Genomic DNA, 14857 nt, shown 5'->3' on the forward strand with positions numbered 1-14857 from the left:
ATCAAAGCAAAAGGTGGCTACTTTGAATAACCTAGAATATGACATTTTTCATGACTTTTTTGTTATGTATATAATTCCACGTGTTAATTCATAGTTTTGATGCCTTCAGTGTGAATCTACAATTTTCATAGTCATGAAAATAAAGAAAACTCTTTGAATGAGAAGGTGTGTCCAAACTTTTGGTCTGTACTGTATATATATATATATATATATATATATATATATATATATATATATATATATATATACAGTGAGGAAAATAAGTATTTGAACACCCTGCTATTTTGCAAGTTCTCCCACTTAGAAATCATGGAGGGGTCTGAAATTGTCATCGTAGGTGCATGTCCACTGTAAGAGACATAATCTAAAAAAATAAATCCAGAAATCACTAAGTATAATTTTTTAACTATTTATATGTATGATACAGCTGCAAATAAGTATTTGAACACCTGTCTATCAGCTAGAATTCTGACCCTTAAAGACCTGTTAGTCTGCCTTTAAAATGTCCACCTCCACTACATTTATTATCCTAAATTAGATCCACCTGTTTGAGGTCGTTAGCTGCATAAAGACACCTGTCCACCCCATACAATCAGTAAGAATCCAACTACAACATGGCCAAGACCAAAGAGCTGTCCAAAGACACTAGAGACAAAAATGTACACCTTCACAAGGCTGGAAAGGGCTACTGGGAAATTGCCAAGCAGCTTGGTGAAAAAAGGTCCTCTGTTGGAGCAATCATTAGAAAATGGAAGAAACTAAACATGACCGTCAATCTCCCTCGGACTGGGGCTCCATGCAAGATCTCACCTCGTGGGGTCTTAATGATTCTAAGAAAGGTGAGAAATCAGCCCAGAACTACATGGGAGGAGCTGGTCAATGACCTGAAAATAGCTGGGCCCACCATTTCCAAGGTTACTGTTGGTAATACACTAAGACTTCATGGTTTGAAATCATGCATGGTACGGAAGGTTCCCCTGCTTACACCAGCACATGTCCAGGCACGTCTTAAGTTTGCCAATGACCATTTTGATGATCCAGAGGAGTCATGGAAGAAAGTCATGTGGTCAGATGAGACCAAAATAGAACTTTTGTGTCATAATTCCACTAAACGTGTTTGAAGGAAGAAGAATGATAAGTACCATCCCAAGAACACCATCCCTACTGTGAAGCATGGGGGTGGTAGCATCATGCTTTGGGGGTGTTTTTCTGCACATGGGACAGGGCGACTGCACTGTATTAAGGAGAGGATGACCGGGGCCATGTATTGCGAGATTTTGGGGAACAACCTCCTTCGCTCAGTTAGAGCATTGAAGATGGGTCGAGGCTGGGTCTTCCAACATGACAATGACCCGAAGCACACAGCCAGGATAACCAAGGAGTGGCTCTGTAAGAAGCATATCAAGGTTCTGGTGTGGCCTAGCCAGTCTCCAGACCTAAACCCAGTAGAGAATTTTTGGAGGGAGCTCAAACTCCGTGTTTCTCAGTGACAGGCCAGAAACCTGGTGGGCCAAAATCCCTCCTGCAGTGTGTGCAAACCTGGTGAAAAACTACAGTAAACATTTGACCTCTGTAATTTCAAACAAAGGCTACTGTACCAAATATTAACATTGACTTTCTCAGGTGTTGAAATACTTATTTGCAGCTGTATCATACAAATAAATAGTTTAAAAAATCATACATGATTTCTAGATTTTTTTTTTTTTAGATTTTGTCTCTCACAGTGGACATGCACCTAGGATGACAATTTCAGACCCCTCCATGATTTCTAAGTGGGAGAACTTGCAAAATAGCAGGGTGTTCAAATACTTATTTTCCTCACTGTATATATATGAATGAAATGAATGAATGAATATATATATATATATATATATATATATATATATATATATATATATATATATATATATATATATATATATATAATGTAAAGTTTTTTTATTTGCAGAAATTTATTTATCCAATGCAACATTGTATAATCTTTAATTAAATTACTATTATTTGTATTTAAGGTGAATCTCCTCCAGTGTCTCTGATCATCAGTCCCAACAGAATTCAACACTTTAATAATGACTGTCTCTCACTGAGCTGTGAGGACCAGAGTAACTCTACTGGATGGACAGTGAGACGATTCACAGACAGTGAAGGAGTGTTAGATTGTTCACAGTGGGGATCAGTTACAGGATCTACATGTTACATCAGCTTCCTTTCCACATCCTACACTGAAGTTTACTGGTGTGAGTCTGAATCTGGAGAAAACAGTAATCCTGTCAACATCACAGTTCATGGTGAGTCTTCATGTAGTGTGTTTACTGTTAAAGAGAAAGATACATTTCTCAAGACAATATTCAGAACATCAAGACGTTTTTTTTTTCTGCACTCTCTTCACTCCTCCATTCTGACAAATAGCTGAATATTTTTTTTCAGCACTCAGTAGTGCTGCTCCACACAGACTCTAATAGACATTTTATATTAACAGCATAATGTGTTTTGTTAAGCTACAAGTACTTTAAAAGATGCTGATTACTGTACTGATAAAAGATAGCTTTTACACAGCCCAGTTTGCAGTCTGCTTTTTTTCATCATTAATTGTGAAATACTTCCATTTTTAATTTCTTTCATCTATCAATCATATGTTAGTATTAGTCATCCATTGAGCATTTTCAACACAGTAGATCTCTGTGTAGAGCAAACAACACCATCAGAGAATTCAATATTAATCACAACTTCCTTTAATTCACAAGGAGATACAAGGCCATGTGTACAAGAACCATATGTTCAGGGCATTTTTTTTTTTGTTCTACAAACATCACTCTACTCTACTCTACACACACTTTTAGAACACTGCTGTCTCACATTCATCTATTCATCCATCCTTCCATCCATCCTAGCAGGTAAATAAATAGATTTTGCCTACCTAAGAATGACCATACTGGATCTAATTATACCATAATTCAGGTTTAACAATATATGTTATAAGTTATACAGTTAAAGTTTTAGGTATACACAGTGATGTATGTTATACATGAATTAGAGATTAACATTTATTTCTGTTGTTAATGTGATTTTCTGTGTTCTAGATGGTGATGAGATCCTGGAGAGTTCTGTTCATCCTGTGCCTGAGGGACATCCTCTGACTCTACACTGTTTATATCGTAACACAAATCCCTCAAACCTCCGAGCTGATTTCTATAAAGATGGATCAGTCGTCCAGAACCAGACTACAGGAGAGATGATCATCCATAAAGTCTCAAAGTCAGATGAAGGTTTCTACCACTGTAAACACCCAGAGAGAGGAGAGTCACCGAGAAGCTGGATCTCAGTCAGACGTGAGAAATTTATTTTTAATTCAATCTTTGTAAAATCTTTTTATAATGCAGTTTATATCTGTAGTGTTTAAAATCTTCTTTCTGTCCAGGCTCTGTCTCAATCTCAGGTTCTAGACCCAGTGGTGAAACAGGAGGAGTAGCTGTGGGACTGAGTTTGTCCTTTTTGTTCATCATTTTGCTGATATTAATGATCCTGCTGTGGTTCTACAAAATGAAAAAAGGTCTGATAACTGAAGCTAACTCCAAATGACAAATAAGAAATAAAAAAACAGTTACATACACATTATTTAATGAATGACAAATAAAATATATTTTGATTCTTTAAATATAGAGATGCCTGCTATAATTTGGTAAACACCACATTTTTTAATTATAAAAAAAAAAAAAAATCTTAAACCCAAAATAAATTGTCTAAAATTAATATGTCCATCTCAATCAATTTTAAGATTGATTTAAGAAAAAAATGTCTACAATTATTAAGAGCAAATGTACTGTAATAATATTTGCATATTGATTTCATTTAAACAAAAATAGTACACAAAACTTGCTACTAGCTTTAATCCTAATTGACTTTAAAACTTAATACTAAACCTGGTTTTTTAAGGAAATCTGTGCTTTTATTTATTTCTTACATTCTGTCTTCATATTTAAGTTGTAAAATCTGACTTTACAGTAAATGCAATTAATGCAATGTGTTATATTAATTAATCCTTCTAAATAATGTATTACTGTTTCTACTGTAATTAGTCTTTTGAGGTCTTTTTTGTGTAGCTAAAGAATAATTTACACCCTTTTCAGATGTAGAATCTGTTTCTCTCTATAGAAAAGCAACAAAAATCCAGTCAGATATCAGAGCAGAATCAGAGGCGATCAGGAGATGAAGACTCTCAGTCAGGACACAAACCACTTCAGACTGGTCAGATTCTGTCTCAGTGACTGATTATTTCTGCATCTGTTTATTTAGAAAATTATCACTTTATTGTAATTTCGCTTCATGTTTACTTCAGATATTATATTTAGAATTTTTGTTCTTTATATAGGAAATGAACACATTTATGTGACAGTGGATCAGGCAGATACGCATGGAACAGTAGATTTATTTTATTTTAGACATTTCCCCTCACTATTGGAGACTTAACTAGAGATGAACTCTATACAGTAAAGTTCAGAAGTGTCCTGTAGTGATTAACACACTGCACTGTGTTCAGGTGGAGCTGCAGCTCAGAGCAGTGAAGACACTTACGCACAGGTCATGAAGAAGAAGAAGAGAAGCAGGAGGAATGGTACAGTGTTTTTATTGTTAAATTATGCTCATTTAATGTTTTTTTTATATATAAAACTGGGAAATAATCACATTCAGTCATGTATCATACTACTAAAGATCATTGAGATGGTTTTTTTCTCTGCTTCTGCAGGTTCTGATGCTGAACTCGGCATGAATGATGTGACTTACGCTGAGGTTCAACTAAAGCCTATGAAAAAAGTAAAGAGAGCACAAGGTAGAGGTAATAAAGAATTTTATGTAATGATGTATTGAATAAAACACTCTGTTTGGTCCTGTTACAACGAAAAGGTCGACAACAGGATTGTGTAATGTAGTGGAGTTTTCATTTTTCTATAATAACGTGTCAAGTGTTTTATTCTCCTTTTTATCACCGACAATATTAGTCACTACATGTTTTAAGATAAGAGAACAATAGGACATTTTTAAATTACATATAGTCACATTCCGTATGGGGAAATTGTACAAAATCAAATTGGTTCCTGTTCTCACTTTCAATATAGCAGCTATAAACAGTCATTGTTTATACATCTCTTTTTCCTCTCTACATTAATAGGAAACAAAATACAGGACTATTACACTATATACACTAAATAAACTATTTCTCTTCTAAATCCATGTGGACAAGCTGTTAATATAGAGACAATAATGTACTAAAATGCAGCTGACCAATCAGAGTTGAGAATTGAACAGTGCTGTAGATGAACTGTAGGTTTTCAGGAAATTAACTAACAATTTGTTTCTTTTCCCCAACTAGAAAAGACCAGAGTGGCTGATGATACTGTTTACTCAGAGCTGCATCATAACATGAAGGTAAAACTCATCATATTTATAAAGCTTTAAAGACAATCAACACACCATTAAGTAAGAAATAGGTTTAAAGGTACAGTGGGTTAAATTTGGGCCGAAAACAGAAACTGCAAAAACATTCCAATTTTCATATACATAAAAATCAATATTCACAAAACCTTTTAAACCTGTGATGGTCTGAACGGTTCATACGTGTTATTTTGGTAGCTTCCTTCACAACTTCACTCATTTCATTCTACTTGGTTAATTGTATGTCATATGTTTAAAAATAGATAAATAATCTGCTAATTTGCTGCTTTAGTCTGTGATATTTTTCCAAACTGTTCAGTAATTTTTCTACCATTAATGATAGTAAAATCAGGAGAAAATGATTTCTAACCATATCAATGCAACCTTATGCATCTCCTCTTTCTGCAGTGAGCCGTGTGTCTGTCTACACTGATGAAGCTACAGACATCAGCGTGAGAGCTGGAAAACTCTGAGTTGTGTTTGTCTTCTGTTTTTGCTAAAATTTTCAGATGTTAAATGTTTCAAATTATTTGATCTAAACTTGGATGATGCTAAAACCTGAAAGCTGTTCTGTGAACTTGCTCACATCAACCATTCCCACAATATCAGAATGTTCCTGGAGATTTGTGTAAACCAGAGTTTTAGAAGATGGTTTAAGTCATTTTAAAGAAGTTAATGATCTACCAAAACCCCAGCTGGATTTTATGCCCTGATTAGGATGAGTTTTGAGGAGAATTGGAGCTGCTGAAAAGTCACATGAAACCAGACACTGTGACTAAAATAAATATTGCTGAAGTGATTCATTACAAATGTTTATCTTAAGTTTGTATTTGAATAGTTGATCTACAGTATCTGTAGATCAACTATTCAAATAGTTGATCTACAGATACTGTAGATCAACAGTATCTGTGCCTCCAGTTCATCCAAAATGATGGAATGGAACAACAGTAAAGATCAGTTCAGATCTGAACAGTTCAGTACAGAGGCAAAAAAGCCACAATTGTCTAATTAAGTTTTACAGCTTTGCAGAATAAATGACGAATTAAATTCATATGAACAGAACCTTCTCTTGGATTAGTAACTTCAGCTTGTATTATGAAGACTCTAGTAAATGCTTTAAGAAATTTGAATGTCTCAAACTTGAAGTGTTTCAAAGAACATCAGGAATTTATAAAGGTCCTTGTGTAACTATTTCACTTGTTTAATTGTGTATCTTATAAATAGACTTCATGATTAGTAGAAGTTTATATTTACTTACTTATTAATGTATGTACCATGTAGTCACTGAGGAGATTTTAAGTAAAATCAATTTTTCTATCATTTTCTTTCACCGGTCTTTTTTAAAGTTGGTTATATTTTCAATTATTACATTAAATAAAACCATTTAACCAGTCACTTGTTCAGGTTCAGTTTGTTCAAGAATATTTTCTCATCAGTTTCAAAACCAGTCTATGAACATTAACATCAAATCCAAGAAGTTCTATAAAAGTGCCACTAAGTGAGAGTCCAAGAACCTGAATCACCACATCACAATGCAGCAGCATCACAGAGTTTTTCTCTCTAACTAATCTATATATTTATATTAGGAGATGTTTGAAAGGTGATGATGTTTATATATGAGGATGTTTGGAAGGTGATGAGGTGCATGAATTATAGACTGCAGTTATAAGGGGTTGATGGTGATGCAGTGGGTCTTGTTGCTATCAAGTGGGTGATCATGTGTATGAATGTAATGTATATGTGTATGAATGTACTGTATGTGTGTATGGTCTCCTGTAATGAACTCATCCACTGCTCCTGGGATTAAACTCTATATTGATCACAGCCATGAGCAGGATAAAGCAGCTCCACACCTCCATACACACCTAACAAACCTGAATGAAATAAACATGAGGAAACTGCATACAGATCCTGTAATATAGAGAAAATCATCCCTCTTCATTTCTCACATCACACCATGAAGCACAAATTACATTCACTTATTCACTTCACAATACTGTATATAATACTGCATTTTCTACATCTACAGCAAAACCTTCTTGGGTAGAAGTAATTATGCAACATTAGAAGAAAACGTTAACAGAATGTAAAATGTTTATTCTGTGAATATTAAAAACATTATTAATGTTTAGTTTGTTAACAATACGGTTGAAAACTTTGCTACAATAAATCATCTAATATATTATCAGTTTTTATGTTTCAAAAAGTGTTTTTTTTTTTTTTTTCAACCCTTTAACCATTTTATTTTACAATCCGGGCTTCAGGCTGACGGGACTGTACCAACAGAGAAGAGAAGGGGGGGCGACAAAACTAATACAACAAGTAGATTTTACATTAATTGAATGATCTCTGTTTGGATACATTCAGGTATGTAGACACTCTTTTAAATATAGAGTGTGAGCAGACTGAAAGAAGATCAGGTGAATTAAAATAAACTTTTCATAAAAATCCATTACTAGAGGAAATTATGAAAAATGTACCTGTAGTTAACACTAGAGGGCAACAAAGACGTGGGTTTTACATTTCAACCGTAAATGTAGATTTTTAGAAAACCGTAATTTTAGAAAACCATAAATGTAGATTTTACACACACACACACACACACACACACACACACACACACACACACACACACACACACACACACACTAAAAACATGGTAAATGAGAGAGGGCAGAGAAGACTGGCCAGACTGGATTAAGCTGACAGGAAGGATAAAATAAATTAACATGTCGCCAGTGACTGAGAAGTGAAACTATAATGCCTTTGTCTCCCTCTAGTGGTAATTGCAGTATACATTTAATCCAGAACTTTCAGTTTCAGTTTTCGTTCACTGGCCACCACATATTGAGTTTCTTTCACCTTCTTGTCCACTCGAGTCAGTCTGGCCAGTCTTCGCTGACCTCTCATCAACAAAATGTTTACTTTAGTGTGTATGATCTATATAGACTGCTGTGTGTGAAAATCCCTGGAGATTTCTGAATAAAGTGTAGAGTTAAATTATACAGCATTGTTACTGAATGTGTGTTTTGTTTTTTTAATTGAGACTATTATAATTTTTGTTATTTTTTGACTAATTCAGTTTTTACATTATGATTCTGAAACTTTTAGGTTAAAAAATGTAACAGGAGCAACTACAAAATACTCTCTCTCTCTCTCTCTCTCTCTCTCTCTCTCTCTCTCTCTCTCTCTCTCTCTCTCTCTCTCTCTCTTTCTGTACACAGACGGTTGGCTGAGTGCTGGTTTCTCTCTCTGTAGGTACACAGGAAGTGGTATGGCTTTAACACACACCTCTGCTCTGTCACTCAGTCAGTCATTAGAGGGACAGGATGGAGTTCAGTCCACTCGCTGTGATGTTCTGTGAGTAAATGTTCTCTTTGTGTCTTCATTAGAGAGAGTGGTGGGGTATAAAGTGGTTTATCTGCAGTGTAACTCTGTGTTATGAAAAGGGTTCAGTTTGATGTGTAACTACAGTAAAGAGTACAATAAGTGTAAATGATGTAATGAGTGTAAATGTGTCTGTATTGCTGAAATCTGTACCTGATCTTCTGTGTCCTTGTTCTTGTATTGCTGTCTGTTGTTCAGTGACGACTTCTCATGATTAGATGATCTGCTAAAATTACATTGACTGGATTGTGTTTGTAAATATTATTAATGAAAGTCATGTTTCTGACTGACTGAAATGGTTTCAGCTGCAGTATTGAGCTTTTACTTGATCTGTCCAGTTTGCTTTTTTTTTTTTTTGCTGCACAAAGAAACATCTCAGTACAAGTTGAGTTTTTTACACACTAACACCAATACACAATGTGTATCTGTGCAGAAACACACATTTCTCATGAGTATTATTAATAGAGGCCTGGGAGCAGAGGCCAGTTGGTGGTTGTGGTTTAGTTTCAATGCAGTGATGTATGTGAAGAGTGGGAGGAGGTGTGAATGTGGACATGTGAAAGCAATAACTAACTTTTAACTCTTTAACTGCTGATATGGTTCACATTCCACTGACCTTCACTGTGACTTTTTAATGCATCATACATCATTACAGTTTACATCATACTAATGCAGTTTCTATTGTACTCTTTACTATATTACTTCTTTATCCGCACCCCCCAGCAAAAGTATTGGAAACAATCCTTTCAGGTTCTGGTCCGTGCTCACGTGCAGTAATGATTTATATTTCAGTCCGCCATTAGAGAGATGACGTGTGGGTGGGAAATCATTCCTCTAAGAAAAAAGTGTTCCAGAAACTTCTCCATGTGGTGTCTGACACCTGGTCCTGTTATTACATTTGGAAGTCGCCAAGGAAGAAATTACTTACAACAGAACAGGGGAGGGTTAAGGGCCTTGCTCAGGGGCCCAGCAGTGGCAGCTCAGTGGTGGTGGGATTTGAACATGTGACCTTCTGATCCAAAGTCCAATACCTTCACCACTGAGATACCACCTCCCTTATTAGTTGATCAAGAAGTGTTTAGAGCTGGTTAAGCACCGTCAAGCTTTCCCAGATCCTTCTTTTCTCTCTTTTTCCCTCCTTTCTCTCTCTCTCTCTCTCTCTCTCTCTCTCTCTCTCTCTCTCTCTCTCTGTATAAGAACACAGGAAGTGTTGAGAATGTAACATTTATCACTTCTGTCACACAGTCAGTAATAAAGAGACAGAATGAAGTTCACTCCACTCCTTGTTATTCTTTGTGTATAAATCTTTTATTTGTGTCTTCATTAAAGTGCATGATGGGTATAAAGTTGTTGATCTGCAGTCTGAAGGTCCTGAGTGATGAGTTGATTGTGTGATTGTGTAACTGCAGAAACAATCATTTCTCATGTGTATTATTAATAGAGGCGTGAAAGCAGAGACCAGTTTGTGGTTCTGGTTTAGTTTCTATTTTAATGCAGTGGTGTAAATTGAGATATGAAGAGTGGAAGGAGGTTTGATGTAGACGTGTAAAAAACAATTACTTTTAACTCTTTCATTGCTGAGATCTTGTTAAAATTTGATCTCCACTGACACTCACTGAACTCTTTTAAACAAAAGCTGGAAATCCTCCTTTACAAGCCACAGAGTTTCCACAACAGCACCCACTGGAGATCAAATCAATATTCAGAGTAAAAATATTACTAAAGATCTTTTTTTACTGAAGTATTCCAGTTTTTACTATTCTTTACTCTACAACTCTTCACCTCCACTACCCAGCAAAAGTGTGTGAATGAATCCTTTAAAATGAAGCTCTAATCTCTTATATAATTGCTGCACATTTATGCTGTGAATTTCCCATTCCACTACATCCAGATGAGGATCTGTGTGTCAGGATCTGAGGGGGTTCCGGTTGGGGTTTTTTTTCTTTCTCTCAGGATCTCCCGGTTTCACAGCGCGCACTTCCGGGTTTCGTGGCGCGCGCTTCCCGCTCATCTCCTTTCTCTCTCGCGCGCAGCAGCGTATTTAAGGACGCCGTTAGCACGTGCTCTCTGCCGGATGATCTGTTCTGTTCCCCCGCGGTCCTGACAGTAATCTCTCCTGTTTCCCGTGCGGATCACCGGTTTCCTACCCTGCCGGCTCCCGCTCCCGACTCCCTGCCCCGCGTTCCTCTGCTGGAACTGCTACCCAGGACGGCTAATTCCCGGACTCTACTCCCGGAAGCTCTCTAGCGCCGACTAGTGTTAAAGCTTGGAACTGTTCTTCAGACTCTGTTTATTCCTGCTTGGTTCTGTATTTCGGTTTAGGATTATTGGATTATTAGAGTGACGGGTCTGTTGGTTTTATGTCTATGATTTAAGATGTTCACATTTCTATATTAATAATATTTGGTTTCTCTGTGCAGTAAAGTGAAAAAGAGACATTTTATTTATCAGAACAGTGACCTTTATATAAGTTATAGGAGGTTTTGTTTATTAATAATTATGAGGTCTTATGATATATTTATTACAGATGGTGTTCAGATTTTCTGAATATAAATTAATAGTGTGGGTTCAGTGTGTATAAAGTGCTGTTTATATTGACATCTTGTTTTTGTATCTGTTTTAGTGTTGATGTCACTTATACCAGTGGTCCAGACTCAAGGTGATTTATATCATGTTTAATATTTATATTGTGAGCAGATTTGATCAGTTTTGAGGAGTTTGTGTCAAATTCTGTTCCTAGTTTATTAATGCAGTTTTCATCACTTTAAACAAATGAAGTAACATTTACTCCGTTATTTTTATTTTCTGTTCTCGTATCATCTGATGTGTAGGTTCACTTTGTGCTCTTGGTAAATTCACTCACACTGTGTGTTATAATAAATAGTGTTATAATGTAAGAAAAGATGGACAAAATAACTTTGGATATGAATAAATTATTTTATTCTGCTTAAATGTCTTTATTAATTAAATATTAAACAGCACATGTATTTAATGACAGCAGTACATGAGAGCGACTGTCATAAACAGCACTAAATAAAATGCTCCACAATGCTTTTGATTTTTTAATAAGAAAAAGTTTATTATAGACACATATGAACATCAACAATAACAAAAACATGTGTTTATACTCAGTCTAAAAATATATTGGGATAACCAAGGAGTGGCTCTGTAAGAAGCATATCAAGGTGAACCTCCTTCCCTCAGTTAGAGCATTAAAGATGGGTCGAGGCTGGGTCTTCCAACATGACAATGACCCGAAGCACACAGCCAGGATAACCAAGGAGTGGCTCTGTAAGAAGCATATCAAGGTTCTGGTGTGGCCTAGCCAGTCTCCAGACCTAAACTCAATAGAGAATGTTTGGAGAGAGCTCAAACTCCTTGTTTCTCAGCGACAGGCCAGAAACCTGACTGATCTAGATCTGTGTGGAGGAGTGGGCCAAAATCTCTCCTGCAGTGTGTGCAAACCTGGTGAAAAACTACAGGAAACATTTGACCTCTGTAATTGCAAACAAAGGCTACTGTACCAAATATTAACATTGACTTTCTCAGGTGTTGAAATACTTATTTGCAGCTGTATCATACAAATAAATAGTTTAAAAATCATATATTGTGATTTCTGGATTTTTTTTTTTAGATTATGTCTCTCACAGTGGACATGCACCTACGATGACAATTTCAGACCCCTCCATGATTTCTAAGTGGGAGAACTTGCAAAATAGCAGGGTGTTCAAATACTTATTTTCCTGACTGTATATGCATGTCCCTATGCGTTCCATTTCGTTTGGACTCCACTATCCTGTATCGGCTGCACTTTTCCCCCAAGCGCATCTCGGACTACTCGCTCTTCATTCAAGGACTGCTGTTTATGTGTTTTGTCTCTTTGTGTTTTGTCTCTTTAAAGACTCTCTTTATTAAACCCCTGCAAACTGTACTCCGGCTTTTGCCTCCGTTCATTCGGCTCCTGACATGTAATATCTTGTATTTAAATGTTTTGCTTCTTTATCATTTCATATTAACAGCAAAACCCAAAGTGACTGTTAAAGTAAATCCTCAGAGCTCCGTCTACACTGGAGACACCGTCACTCTGAGCTGTGAGCTGCAGTCCACTGGATGGGAGTTTATATGGTACACAATTGATCAGCAGCTTCAGTATATTGGACAAGCAAAAACAGTTACAGTGACAGTCGATAATGCAGAAGAAACAGAGTACTGGTGTAGCGCACACAGAAAAAACTATTATGATGACGACTACAGCAACAACTACTACTATTACTACACATAAAGGAGTGATCTTGTGAGGATTACAGTGATATTCCAATATAAAAAAAATAGAACACACACACACACACACACACACACACACACACACACACACACACACACACACACACACATATATATATATATATATATATATATATATATATATATATATATACAGTGAGGAAAATAAATATTTGAACACCCTGCTATTTTGCAAGTTCTCCCACTTAGAAATCATGGAGGGGTCTGAAATTGTCATCGTAGGTGCATGTCCACTGTGAGAGACATCAACTAAAAAAAAAAAATCCAGAAATCACAATGTATGATTTTTAACTATTTATTTGTATAATACAGCTGCAAATAAGTATTTGAACAACTGAGAAAGTCAATGTTAATATTTGGTACAGTAGCCTTTGTTTGCAATTACAGAGGTCAAACGTTTCCTGTAGTTTTTCACCAGGTTTGCACACACTGCAGGAGTGATTTTGGCCCAATCCTCCACACAGATCTTCTCTAGATCAGTCAGGTTTCTGGCCTGTCACTGAGAAACACGGAGTTTGAGTTCCCTCCAAAAATTCTCTATTGAGTTTAGGTCTGGAGACTGGCTAGGCCACACCAGAACATTGATATGCTTCTTACAGAGCCACTCCTTGGTTATCCTGGCTGTGTGCTTCGGGTCATTGTCATGTTGGAAGACCCAGCCTCGACCCATCTTTAATGCTCTAACTGAGGGAAGGAGGTTGTTCCCCAAAATCTCGCAATACATGGCCCCGGTCATCCTCTCCTTAATACAGTGCAGTCGCCCTGTCCCATGTGCAGAAAAACACACCCAAAGCATGATGCTACCACCCCCATGCTTCACCGTAGGGATGGTGTTCTTGGGATGGTACTCATCATTCTTCTTCCTCCAAACACGTTTAGTGGAATTATGACCCAAACGTTCTATTTTGGTCTCATCTGACCACATGACTTTCTCCCATGACTCCTCTGGATCATCCAAATGGTCATTGGCAAACTTAAGACGTGCCAGGACATGTGCTGGTTTAAGCAGAGGAACCTTCCGTGCCATGCATGATTTCAAACCATGACGTCTTAGTGTATTACCAACAGTAACCTTGGAAACGGTGGTCCCAGCTCTTTTCAGGTCATTGACCAGCTCCTCCCGTGCAGTTCTGGGCTGATTTCTCACCTTCCTCAGGATCATTGAGACCCCACGAGGTGAGATCTTGCATGGAGCCCCAGTCCGAGGGAGATTGACAGTCATGTTTAGCTTCTTCCATTTTCTAATGATTGCTTCAACAGTGGACCTTTTTTCACCAGGCTGCTTGGCAATTTCCCCGTAGCCCTTTCCAGCCTTGTGGAGGTGTACAATTTTGTCTCTAGTGTCTTTGGACAGCTCTTTGGTCTTGGCCATGTTATTATTTGGATTCTTACTGATTGTATTGGGTAGACAGGTGTCTTTATACAGCTAACAACCTCAAACAGGTGCATCTAATTTAGGATAATAAATGTAGTGGAGGTGGACATTTTAAAGGCAGACTAACAGGTCTTTAAGGGTCAGTATTCTAGCTGATAGACAGGTGTTCAAATACTTATTTGCAGCTGTATCATACAAATAAATAGTTTAAAAAGTGATTTCTGGATTTATTTTTTTAGATTATGTCTCTCACAGTGGACATTCACCTACGATGACAATTTCAGACCCCTTCATGATTTCTAAGTGGAAGAACTTGCAAAATAGCATGGTGTTCAAATACTTATTTTCCTCACTGTATAT

The 14857-nt window shown here is 36.7% G+C and overlaps 2 protein-coding genes across 2 annotated transcripts in view; both read left to right on the forward strand.

The window, feature by feature from the left end:
* The window catches only part of LOC310726753 (obscurin-like), a 238298-nt gene that overhangs the window by 106122 nt on the left and 117319 nt on the right, over window positions 1–14857 (forward strand). The window lies entirely within an intron of this gene.
* The window catches only part of LOC310726799 (Fc receptor-like protein 5), a 72002-nt gene that overhangs the window by 15698 nt on the left and 41447 nt on the right, over window positions 1–14857 (forward strand). The gene's annotated exons all lie outside the window — the stretch shown is intronic.

This window comes from Silurus aristotelis, assembly GCF_946808225.1.
Source record: "Silurus aristotelis genome assembly, chromosome: 5".
Taxonomy (NCBI): domain Eukaryota; kingdom Metazoa; phylum Chordata; class Actinopteri; order Siluriformes; family Siluridae; genus Silurus; species Silurus aristotelis.